The sequence below is a fragment of the Ceratotherium simum genome, chromosome 4, assembly GCF_057802395.1.
Source record: "Ceratotherium simum simum isolate JZ-2026a chromosome 4, ASM5780239v1, whole genome shotgun sequence".
Classification (NCBI taxonomy): Eukaryota; Metazoa; Chordata; class Mammalia; order Perissodactyla; family Rhinocerotidae; genus Ceratotherium; species Ceratotherium simum.
In genome coordinates, this window is record NC_141903.1 from 18,467,871 (window position 1) to 18,480,797 (window position 12,927).

The 12,927-nt window shown below is 40.3% G+C and overlaps 1 non-coding gene across 3 annotated transcripts; it reads left to right on the forward strand.

The window, feature by feature from the left end:
• Positions 1-1,354: 1,354 nt before the first annotated feature.
• Positions 1,355-12,697, forward strand: FAM200C (family with sequence similarity 200 member C). Of its 3 annotated transcripts, none has more exons than XR_015551918.1 (4): positions 1,355-1,769; positions 2,655-2,732; positions 4,871-8,675; positions 11,782-12,697. It is a non-coding gene; the product is annotated as a family with sequence similarity 200 member C (transcript). The 3 variants fall into 3 exon arrangements; XR_015551917.1 differs by lacking the exon at positions 11,782-12,697 and having other exon boundaries at positions 4,871-6,700; positions 7,869-10,632; XR_015551916.1 differs by lacking the exon at positions 11,782-12,697 and having other exon boundaries at positions 4,871-10,632.
• Positions 12,698-12,927: the final 230 nt, after the last annotated feature.

Sequence of the window (12,927 nt, forward strand, 5' to 3'; positions counted from 1 at the left end):
CAGGGAGCCTAGGTTAGCTTCTGTGAGTTTGAACTAGAAAATTTCAGGATTCTTTAACTCGAAAAACGTGTCACCTAACCGTTCTGGGCTTCTTTTCTCTCTTTTGTGAAACCTAAGTTACTCTGATTTTAGGAAGAGTTCTATAATGTCTGAAATCATGTCTAATTTCTGTTTCATTTTGAAAAAAAGGTAACATCTAGAACATTACTCAAGATTTGAGCTTTGATTTTATTATCTCAATAATAGCTGCCGTTTGAGTGCTGGAACTATGTGCTGTAATTTTCGTATGTTATCTCCTCAAAAGAGCTTCATGGGGTGAGTAATGGACGATATTCATATTTTACAATAAGCACATGGGCTTAAGAGTCCAGGTAACTTGTGTTGGGGCCCCGACATAAAGCCAAGTATCTCTGCCTCTAAAGCCTACTCCTTTCTCTGGTATTTAAGGCCCAGGTTTGTGGACCAGGAAGGCTGGTCTTTTGCCATTTCTTCCATTGACAGAAACCTTAAGCAGACTCTCCATCTTCATCAGGTTCACCCGCAACACCTGAAAATGTTGCACCTGACCAACGTTCTTGGACACTTGCCCCTCCCCCAGCCTTGTAGGATGCTTCTCACAAGAGTGACTATACAAACATGAATAAAATGTCATTTCATTAAGTTTATAAGAATTCTGGAAGAAAATATCCCCAAAATAGGAAAGAGGGCTATATTTGGGTTTGTTTCTTTCAATAATGTTTTCTAGTTTCTACTTTGGAGTTTTTCTGTAAACTCTCTCTAATATGGATTTATTACTATAAGATCCTGTTGTTAAAAAGAATTTTAAATAAAATTTAAAATCTCTCTAAGATGGATGATGATTCTTAGGAAATTCATCCACATGCTGATTCATGGGAAGCGGGGGCAACCTGCATGGGGAAGCGGACGCAAGCTCATCCTCCACCGTTAATATCTTAATGGAATGTACAGCTTGTCCCATTTGCCTGAATGTTTAATTTGGGAGTAGAATGAGCTTCCTTCTCTTTTTCCTCATTGATTCCTCATAGAAAATGGTGATTATTGGAGCATTATAATCTCCAAGCAAAAAGCCTGACACAAAACTTTATTTCCAGTGCTCTAAATGTTAAAGTGTAGAACTATGTGGACTTCACAATGCCTTCCATTCCTGAGAGTCTACGACTCATCGTTTCTAGCAGACACAACAAGCAAATAATTCCCAGCTCCGCGTACAAAATCTAAAAAAAAAAAATTGGGGAGAGCCAGCGCGCATGCTCCTTACTCGAGCCAGCCGGGCTTCCAGCCTTTTGTTAATGCGCCTGCGTGCGGGGAGCCACCTCGCCCGGGCTGCGGGCGGGAAGCCGCCTGGAGAACCCGGATGGAGCCCCGGCGCGGCTTGGGCGGAGGTCGCTGCGGGCGCTACAGTCTTACCGTGCTCCCCACGTTCCTGCTCTGGGGTCGGACCTGAGGAACCGCTGCCTAGACTTGTTCTGGCGCCTACAGGCTAAGCCCCAACCTGAGCACGGAGCGAACTGGAGCCTGAAACGGGCGCCTAAAAGAAGCCTGAGCATCCCTTGGGCCTGCGCCCCTGGCTCGGCGACGGGCGGGTGGAGACGGAGCAGAGTCTTCTTTCCTCGCCGCCGGCGCCCTCCTCTCGCCCCGGCCTCCTGGTAAACGTTCCGTCCTTAATAATCCACCAACAGTCCTACCAGTTACGAGCTGGTGTTCTTTACATGCATGCTCATAATTAAACCTCCCAACAACCCTGTCAGGTAGGTACCATTGTCATCCCCAGTTGCCGAATTGATGCTTGGAAAGGTCCCAGCCTCTAAGTGACAAAGCCAGGATCTCAGGCGTTTGCCTCTGCTGCTACAGTCCCGTCCCTTTTCTCCTGGCTGTTGCTTTTTAACTGTAAAATGTAATGATTAAATCCTCTGCCTCCCCAGACACCGCACCTACCGTGGGCTGGCATAGGCGGTGGCTAGATGTAAGCTGAATTGCATTTGGTTTGGAGTTTAGGTTTACAACTGCACTTTTGTGTTGTCACTGCTGAAATAGATGTTTTAGCATTCTCCAAATATTTCTGTTATGGGAATGTTTACTTTTAACTTTTTTTTTCTCCCAATTGTGATCCTTTTTCATATCTACCCTTATACTTCAAAAACTTGCAAAAACATTTTACTTTGTTATATGAGATCGTTGTTCTATCAGATCTTTTATTCTGCATCTTAAGATCTCTCTCAACGAACTCAAAAGAATCATTCTAAAACCGAATGGTGTCTATCTTAATAAGATAATGCTTTTTATTTTACTGTTTATTATGGAAATTTTTCAGCGTACAGAAAAAAGTGAGAATGGTATATGAAATGTGTACCCATCATCCAGCTTCAACAGTGACAAGTCAAGGCCAATCTTATTTCTTCTGTCTCCGCCCCACTTTATGTGTGTGTGTGTGTGTGTGTGTGTGTGTGTGTGTGTGCTGAAGTACAGTATTGCAAAGGAAATCCCAGACATCTTATCATTTCACTTGTAAATAAGTCTGTATCTCTAATAAATGAGAACTTTTTTTAACACAGCCATACCATTTTTCACACGTGTTTAGATTAACAATAATTCCTTAATAAGATGATGCTTTTTTTAATGTTTACATATTTTAGGATGTTGTGATTGCTAAATACCACAAAGGAGCAAGTGAAAATTGTGAGGTTCTAAAACACAAGAAAGCCTCTTGGGCGGTAAGTTCATCTTTGAGGATCTTGAAAATTCTTGCTGTCTGTTCTCCCTTTTGAGGGGGATGGAGAAGAAAACTATAAATGACTTTTTCTAAAAATTCTTTTGTTCAAAACAGGTAAATCTTCAATCAAAGTATACTTCAGTAGCCTAGTCAAGATGGATAGGAATAGACTCTTAACTGGTCCTATAATGATTTCTAATGAGACTGAAACAAAGCTTTTTCCTTCACTCCCTCTCGCCCTCAAAATATACATGGTAAATTTACGTAACAGAATACAGAAAGATAAGCATGTTTGATGCTGATGTTATCATTTTATTGCTTTCAATTAGGAGAGATTCTAAACACAGTTGGCCCTGTAGTCTCATCACTTGACAAAAGAAGGCTTAAGATCAACTCTTTAAACTTAAAATCGTCTTTGTTGATTGGCAGACATCTTCCCATTTTTTTAACTGGCTCCTAACAACCATATGGCAGATCAACTTATTAGGTACATAGTAGTACATTTTACAACTAGTTAATCTTGGCAGAGTGGCTAGAAAGCTAGTGCTTTAAGTAAATATTCTTGGCTTGCTTATTGTGATTTTTTTTTTTATAGCTAAAGTGGGCGTTTGGATTTAAATGTGCCCCTGTTATTTCAGCCACATTCTGTGGCATAGAACTTTGGAAACTTTGGGGATTACTTATTTATCTGGGAGATAGAATTGTTTTCTAAGGTGTATTGGAGCCTTTCTGTGGATTATACCTTTGCTCTTGCTAAGAAGGGAGGAAAAAAGGCATGCCTTTCTTTTTAGGTCCCTCAGCTTTCATGGGAGGTTGTCGTCAACTCAGAAAACTGAAATGCCTAGACTTTTTACTTAGCAACCTAGAATACCTGCAAGCTAGGGATTGGCCTGAAGGATATGTTTCATTCCTCTAAATCCCACTACTTACTAGAATATGTATCAGAATCACCTACCTGGACAGCATTATTTTAGATTCTTTTGTCCTACTTCTGGAAAAGATGATTTATTACTTCTAAGGAAATACAGAGACGTGTACTTTCAAAGAGGTTCCCAGTGATTGTGATGGGCATCTTGTTAAAGATCACTGCTCTAGTTAGGATTCATAAGAATTATCTCAATTGCTTATTTAGAATACAGATTCTGGGCCCTTCACAGCTAGAGAATCAGAATATCTGGGCCCAGGAATCTGTATTTTAGCAAGAGAGTGAGATGATTCCTCCATTTACTAAACTAGAGAACCACTGCCTTCTACATCCTGTCCTTGGATTAAGCCAAATCTTAGGAATGCTGCTTATTTTCATTCCATTGTTTCAGCTTCTTTCTTGACTGCTTTTACTGAGGGGTAGTTATATGAAAAAGCATCCTGAAATTCCTATTGTAATTAAGGGTGTCCTATGAAAGAAATTTTTCTGAAGTCTTGGTAATAAGAATAGTTGTGTTTCCCCTGAGCAACTTGTTTTGCTTTTCTGTATGGACCGTATGAATCATGGACTGATGTGTGTTACACTTTAGCAGCAGGAAAGCTCTGAGCCAAATTTGTATCCTACTTCAGTGTCAAGGTTGGCTTAATCAGACCTGTTTGAAATTCTCAAGTTGGAGTCAAAGCTGTGCAAGGATCAAATAGTTTTATAGACCTGATTAATCCTTAACTAACAAAGAACTAGCCACCGTGTCCAACTCTGCCCTTCCGTATTTAGTGAATTACCCCCTTCTCTGTTCACTGGTGCATAACTTGGGGTGTGCATACCTTCTTGGCACAGGATGGAAGGAGGGTATGGTAGTGAGATGCCCTTTCTAGATACAAAATGTACCAGATTTGTTTGGAACATACATCACTGAAAACAAATTAAGCCGTTAACTGCAGTTCACCAATAGAGGACTTACGGGTATTTACAACTTGCATAAGCCCAAATCTCTCATATATAACTTGTTGACAAGTCATTTCTTCCAGGGCATTAGCTGTGTGAGTTGCTATCTTTAAGTTGGACTGTCATGCTGTCATGGCTTACTTTGAACTGACATGTTACAGGATATTTCTTGAAATGTACACAGATGACAGGATGGCATGTGATGTGGCTTTGTTTTAATTTGCTTAGCCACTGATTTTTAATGTGTGGGTTATATTTTACTCCCAAAGCAAAATTCTGCAGCATCTCTGGAATACTACCTGAGAATTTTGGGGTGCCATGTCGAAGAAACGCAAATGGGATGACGACTATGTTCGTTACTGGTTCACCTGTTCAACGGAGCTTGATGGAACTCAGCGCCCACAATGTGTATTGTGTAACTCGATATTTTCAAATGCTGACCTCAGACCATCAAAACTGTCTGACCATTTTAACAGACAGCATGGTGGTGTAGGTGGGCATGATCTCAATAGCCTGAAGCGTATGCCAGCACGTTCTGATGAGAGTGAAACCTTGAAAGCATTTGGAGTTGCATCTCATGAGGATGCCTTGTTACAAGCGTCTTATCAGTTTGCATATTTATGTGCCAAGGAGAAGAATCCTCATACAATAGCTGAAAAATTAGTGAAACCTTGTGCATTAGAAATAGCGCAAATAGTTTTGGGACCAGATGCACAAAAGAAGCTTCAGCAGGTACCCTTATCAGATGATGTGATCCATTCTAGAATTGATGAAATGAGCCAGGATATCTTACAGCAAGTTCTAGAAGATATCAAAGCCAGTCCTCTTAAAGTGGGTATTCAGCTTGCTGAGACAACTGACATGGATGACTGCAGTCAGCTAATGGCATTTGTGCGATACATAAAAGAAAGAGAGATCGTAGAAGAATTCCTATTCTGTGAACCTTTGCAGTTAACAATGAAAGGAATAGATGTGTTCAATCTCTTCAGAGACTTCTTTTTGAAGCATAAGATAGCACTTGAAGTATGTGGCTCTGTTTGTACTGATGGTGCCTCTTCTATGCTAGGAGAAAATTCAGAATTTGTTGCTTGTGTGAAAAAAGAGGTGCCTCATATCGTGATCACACATTGTTTGTTAAACCCTCATGAACTTGTCACAAAGACATTGCCTGCAAAACTGAGGGATGCTCTGTTTACTGTGGTGAGGGTAATAAATTTCATCAAAGGGCGAGCTCCAAATCATCGCCTGTTTCAGGCTTTTTTTGAAGAAATTGGAATAGAGTATAGTGTCCTCCTTTTCCATACTGAAAGGAGGTGGCTTTCCCGAGGCCAAATACTTACTCATATTTTTGAAATGTATGAAGAAATAAATCAGTTTCTTCACCACCAAAGCAGTAATTTAGTTGATGGCTTTGAAAACAAAGAGTTTAAAATTCACCTAGCGTACCTGGCAGATTTATTCAAACACCTAAATGAACTTAGCGCGTCTATGCAGAGGACTGGAATGAACACAGTATCAGCCAGAGAGAAGTTATCTGCTTTTGTTAGGAAGTTTCCATTTTGGCTAAAGCGAATTGAGAAAAGGAATTTTACCAACTTTCCCTTTCTTGAAGAAATGATCGTTTCAGATAAGGAAGCAGTCTGCATTGCCGCTGACATAACACTGCATCTGCAACAGTTGAGCAGCTTCTTCCACGGGTATTTTTCCGTCGGAGATCTTGATGAGGCAAGTAAATGGATACTGGACCCATTTCTTTTTAACCTGGATTTTGTCGACGATGGTTATTTAATGAAAAATGATCTTGCTGAATTACGAGCTAGTGGCCAAATCCTAATGGAATTTGAGACAATGAAGCTTGAGGATTTCTGGTGTGCTCAGTTCACAGCGTTTCCAAACCTGGCAAAGACAGCTCTGGAAATCCTTATGCCCTTTGCAACTACATATCTTTGTGAATTGGGATTTTCATCACTTTTACATTTTAAAACAAAGTCCAGAAGCTGCTTTAATATGAGTGATGACATCCGTGTGGCTATTTCAAAAACAGTTCCTCGTTTCTCAGACATCATTGAACAAAAGCTACAGCTACAGCAGAAGTCACTGTAAGCTGATGAACTTTTTTAATGTATAATTTTTAATATATTCTTAATTCCATTGTAAAATTAAGCTATAATTCTGTGTCTTTCCTTTTATATTTATGGTATACCGAATCCTATGTTTAAAAATTTAGCAACTTTAACTTTTAATGAGGCGTGTGAAAACAGATTTTGAGAATAAGAACACAAGCAGCAGAAAAGATTAAGTACCGCTGCCTAGTTGATACCTAGGATTTTTCTAATTCTAAGTATCTGTCTAACCTGTTGATGCAACACGTGAAAAAGACACCCAAGCACTAGAATAGCCAGCTAAATGGTGCAATAGGCTAGGAATGGAGCCTAGAGAAAAGAGAAGACCTCCCATAACACACATCATCATGTTAAGGGTAAAAGTCAAAGGACAGAATGACAGACTGAGTTTTCCCATCTCTGTGAGGGTTGTTATGGGAGGTTAATGACATCAGAAGAGGATCATGAGATGTTAGAGCAGGAGAAGGGATGATTCTAGTTTATATAACATTTATTTGTGTGTGTGTGTGTGTGAGAGAGAGAGAGGAACATTAGCCCTGAGTTAACATCCGTGCCAATCCTCTTTTTGCTGAGGAAGACTGGCCCTGGGTTAACATCTGTGCCCATCTTCCTGTACTTTATATGGGACGCCACCACAGCATGGCCTGACAAGCGGTGCGATGGTGTGTGCCCGGGATCCAAACCCCGGGCTGCTGCAGCGGAGCGCACGCGCTTAACTGCTATGCCACCCGGCCGGCCCCATGTTTATTTTTTTCCTTTTTTTTTTTTTTTGGTGAGGAGATCAGCCCTGTGCTAACATCTGCCAATCCTCCTCTTTTTTGCTGAGGAAGACTGGCCCTGGGCTAACATCCGTGCCCATCTTCCTCCACTTTATATGGGACACCACTGCAGCATGGCTTGCCAAGCAGTGTGTCGGTGCGTGCCCGGGATCCGAACCGGCAAACCCCGGGCCACCGCAGCGGAACGCACGCACTTAACCCCTTGCGCCACTGGGCTGCCCTCCCCCATGTTTATTTTTAAATGCATTCTTTGGAGTCAGTCTCAGACTGTCCATTCTCCTAGCTCCCGTGCTCCAAATACCATGACATTAATAAACATCCTAACATCCTATTATCACTCTTTGTCGTCTTTTAAATTACATCAGGACTCCAAGTCATCGAGGCTGCTAAAAAGGAGATTCCAGAGCCTCGTCCTAGAGATTCTGATTCAGCAGGTCTGGGATAAGATCACAGATCTTCATTCTTAACTACGTTTCCAGATAGTTCTGATGGATTCTTTGGTTCGCTGGCCTCATCTTATTTGTCCTACATTTATTTTTCCTTTACCCCAGTTTCCTCACTTATTTTACATTTTATACTGTATGTATTTTTCTAAAATAGTTCAAAACTTTTGAATGGACCAGAATATAAATAATAAATAAATTGACAAGAAATCACTAGAGTAAGTCAGGGCCATCAAAAAGTCCCCATGGAAATCAAAATGAATATACTTTTTCCAGATGATAATTTGGCAAAATAAATTTTTTAATTTAAATAAGTTTACATTTTTATTTCAAAACTTTAATGTTTTATCAAAGTACTATATCCTCAAGGCTGGGAAAAAAATGAGTCCTATGATGAAAAGCCACAGTCCCCTTCCTGACCAATCACCTTAACTATTTCTGCTTTAACTTTTTGTGGTTCCACCCACATCTCTAAGTAATATGTTCATACCAAACACATATACCAGTTTTGATTTATCAGCTTTAGAAGTTATATATTTACTTCCCTAGATAATAGACAAGGATTCAATTTGTAAAACATCTCCTCTCCTGCTATTACCAATTTTTTATTAATAGTACTAAGTTTAGTTCCTCTATTGATTGTTCGTAGCCTTTTGATTGAGGATTTTTTTGTCTAGGAATTTATCACATGGAAAGAAGCAGGGATGTCCACAAAGTTTTATTTATAAGGTGGGTAATCACAGCATTTTTATAATAGTGAAAAACTGGAAAAACCTGAAAGAGAATGGAATCTGATTACCAAATTTAGATGCTACTTGAGTACCGCAAATTGAAGTTTATATTTTCTACATAAAACTCAGTTTTATCACCATCGAATACTTTTATCAGTAAATACGAATATATGCCTTTCACTTAAAAATGTAGTTACAGCATATAAATTGTAAGATTTCCTAGTATAATCTAACATCAAGGGCAGTAGGGAAAATTTCCAGAGCTAATGTAGGAATAAATCTGGATGAGTATGCATATCTGAAGATGGGAAGGAAGTAGGGATGGAGCAAGGGCGTGTGTGCAGCCTGGGAGCTAAGAACACAACAGCAGGACTAGGATGAAATGCCAGAAGCAAATGACCTGTGATAGCCAGTCTTTCATTAAGTCCACTAGAATTCTCTCTTAGACTAAATTCATTAATTTCTGGTCTGAAACAAAAATCCAAAGGTTTTTGTAGGAAACGGCTGAGCGTTTTTGTTTGTTTGTTTTTTTGGTAAGGAAGATTGGCCCTGAGCTAACATCTGTGCCCATCTTCCTCTACTTTTTGTATGTGGGACGCTGCCACAGTGTGGCTTGACAAGCGATGTATAGGTCCACGCCTAGGATCCAAACCCATGAACCCCGGGCCACCAAAGTGGAGCATGGGAACTTAACCACTACGCCACCTGGGCCAGCCCCATGGCTAACTGAGTTTTTAATTCATTTTCAAATTCTACAGCAGTTTATTTTCCCCTGATCAAATGAAAGAGGGTGCAGTGTCTGCTGAATGAAGAAGAAACTTAGATGTTTTTTTTTTTAGTTTAAATAATCTCCCACTGTGGTACATAATATTGGCACATGTAAGTCTTATATGTAGGTTTCTTTTTCTCCCAAGGAAGAGATCATTGTTTTTCTTATATTTTTACTATATAATTAAGGTCATTGATCAATTGCAAAAAGGAATCAAGGCAGGATAAAGTTGTAATCTTTATGACCAGCAGATGTCACTCTCTGTGCATGATTAGTTGAAAGCAAACTTACTTGTATTACAGATTTTGCCAAATTTCTGATTTTAAACATCACTAGGAAAAGAATTAGTTCAGATTTAAAATGCCCCACCTGAGCCTCTGTTACAAAATTAGCAGGCAGAACTCTGGTGGAGCCAGTAACTACCAGATTGCAAGAAATCATTGGGAAACAAGGATGGGAAAGAGAAGATATAAGGGGCTTTTTCTCTACAACTGACTTGAACATGTGGATTTTTGACCTCTTGGCTGCTCTTGTAAGCTACCAAAAGCTGCTTGACGTGAGCGGATGGGTCAGCATTTTCAGACATGATCCAGTGGGAATCAAAACCAAATAGACATATAGTTTTTTTGTTTGTTTTTTTTTTTGAGGAAGATCAGCCCTGAGCTAACATGCGTGCTAATCCTCCTCTTTTTGCTGAGGAAGACTGGCTCTGAGCTAACATCTATTGCCAATCTTCCTCCTTTTTTTCCCCCAAAGCCCCAGTAGATAGCTGTATGTCATAGTTGCACATCCTTCTAGTTGCTGTATGTGGGACACGGCCTCAGCATGGCCGGAGAAGCGGTGCGTCGGTGCGTGCCGGGGATCCGAACCCGGGCCGCCAGCAGCGCAGCGCGCGCACTTAACCGCTAAGCCATCGGGCCGGCCCTAGACATATAGTTTTAAAGGGTGAATTTTATGATATGTAAGTTATATCTCAGTTTTTAAAAAATTAAAGTATAGAACCTTTTTAGCACTAAATTATATCAAAATATTGTAAGCTTGGCTTTAATGTCTACCAAGCATTTGGAAAAGTCCAATTTGAAGCTTGCAGTCTACCTTAATTTGAAGGGCAATATAAGGTAATTGTCTAGTTCATTGTATTTTGTACTTTATTTATCTTCTGAGAATAAAGAAAGACCTACGGTTATTTTTCTTCTGTTTTACAGTTTTGCTCTAAATCTTTCTCTAATACAGAAATGGATTCCAGTTCTGGCTCAGCTACGTACTAGCTGTGTAAACTCTATACCCCTCAGCATATAGCAATACAGATCATCTCTTATTTTGGCCTGCTTAGCATTCCTTCATTCATTCACTTGCTTCTTTAAATAATAGCACCCTGACTTTTCCTTGAGGCACTGTCCTTACCCCTGTCAGTATGTATGGCCCCATCCTGGCTAATTGGAGGCAGCTCCAGTACTTTTGTTGGAATTAATGGGAAAGATGTTATACTTGCTAAACTAGCAGGATGTGAGTCTGGAGCTTCCAGTGACCAACTTTCCTGCCAGAGGATGAAAGCCAGCAGAGACAGAGCCAAGAAAAGGAAAGAGGCAGATTCTCTATGACATTGCTTCAGCACCTGAGTGCAGTTATGCTTTTTTCCGTTCAGTTACATGAGCTAACAAATTCCCTCTTTTGCTGAAGTCTGTTTCCTGACACGTGCAACCAAGAGACCTGCTTCACATACTTGGTTTCCAGTCTTATTACGAATGACTAATGGGAAAGATTTGACTCCATTAATTTTATGTGATTTTGGACAGCTCTTACCTGTCCTGGGCCTCAGTTTTCTCCCCTATAAGATGAAACAGTTGGACAGGTTTTCTCTAGAGAACGTTTTCATTTTTTTCCACAGAGACCATATTTTATTTGCTTGATTTTGGAATTTTGGTGGTGCTGACAGTATAAAGAATTTTTCCTAGATATAAACAGAAAACTAGACTTTTTATTGTTTGTTTTGTTTTGGGTTTTTTGTTTGTTTTTGTAATGGCACCAGCTTGGTTTCTGGAGCAAGCATAGTTTTTATTTTATCATTTCCTTCTACTAACAAAAGCCCTAACCTATAATTTAGGAGACTTTCACCCTTTATCGGTTTACCTTTTTATTTTGGAACTGATATTTATTCAAATCTCCAGGAGACCTTTATCCCCAGTGTTTTATTATGAAAGATCTCAAACATACCAAGAAGTTGGAAGAGTAATAAAATGAACACCCATATGCCTATTTTCTAGATTCAAAACTTGTTAACATTTTGCTGTAGCTATGTGTTCTATAAATGTATAGGTATTCATGTATCAAACAGGGTCCAGTAAGAAATGGAAACCGAACCAGTTTTTAAAGAAATAGACTCTACAATAAAGAAGCATTAACCAAGTCTTGGAGAACTGAAAAGGCAAAAGGGGGTACTGAGGGGTCACAGAGACAGTAAATGCAGGAAGCAGCTAGCATCACGAGGCTGGGTGAACAGGACAAGAAGTGTGATGACTGAAACTTGGAAGCTTGGACGAGGCGTCCCTTGGAAGTGAGACTCAGTTGTCTGAGGAAGGGGCCCTGCTTGACTGGTATTATTTTAAGAGCTCAAAAGTCTGAAGAAGGGGTGGCAGGCTGCTGGTGCTGCCGTCTCTGAGAGTGCATCATGAAGCTGGCTCCGGAAGTGTGAAAAAACTGAAAACTTAAAGCAGCTGCTGCTACTGGAACTAACTCTCACTGCCAGGGTGAAGAACCATTGCAGAGATGAAATTGACAGCAATAGGAAGGAAAAGAGCAAGGAGCAAGTCCCTGGTCTTTCCTCTAGATTTTCACTCTCTCTCTCTTGCACCCCTTATTTGCAGATCCTAAAAAACCTAGGTGATAAATATACTTTGTGGGTTCCCAGCCCCAGCATCACAAAGCAGACTATAGAAAGTATGGAAGGATGGACTTGAAGCTGAAAGACAATAGCTTAATAACCAGCACATTTCACCCCTTTGGCTATTCAGCATCCCTTCCTACCCTTTATCCATGTTTGAATTTCTATACAATAAACATAGCTTTGTGGTTCTCTTAAGGTGTTAACTACCCTTTGTAAAATAAAGACGCTCTACCTTTTCCCCAGAATGAGAAGACACAAAGTCTCAACTCACTTCTCCAATTTAGTAGCAGTCCCATTAATTATCTGTTGCCTGAAAACCAGCCCCAACAACCAAGTTTGCGGGAAGGGTGAGGGGGGTGGATTTGGAGGAGGTCTACAGGTATAAATCATCCGTCTCACTGCAACAATAAACAGTGATGACAAACTGGTACAAACCACCCTGAAACTCCTCAAACATATGATTACAATACAACGCTATTCATCAGGACATGTCACACCTTGACCAGGCCAATATCAGGCCCACTGGCATTAACCTTCACAGCACATGCCCAAGCCTCAGCTTCCAATTCAGTAGAACCACTGTTATGTCCCCTGGAA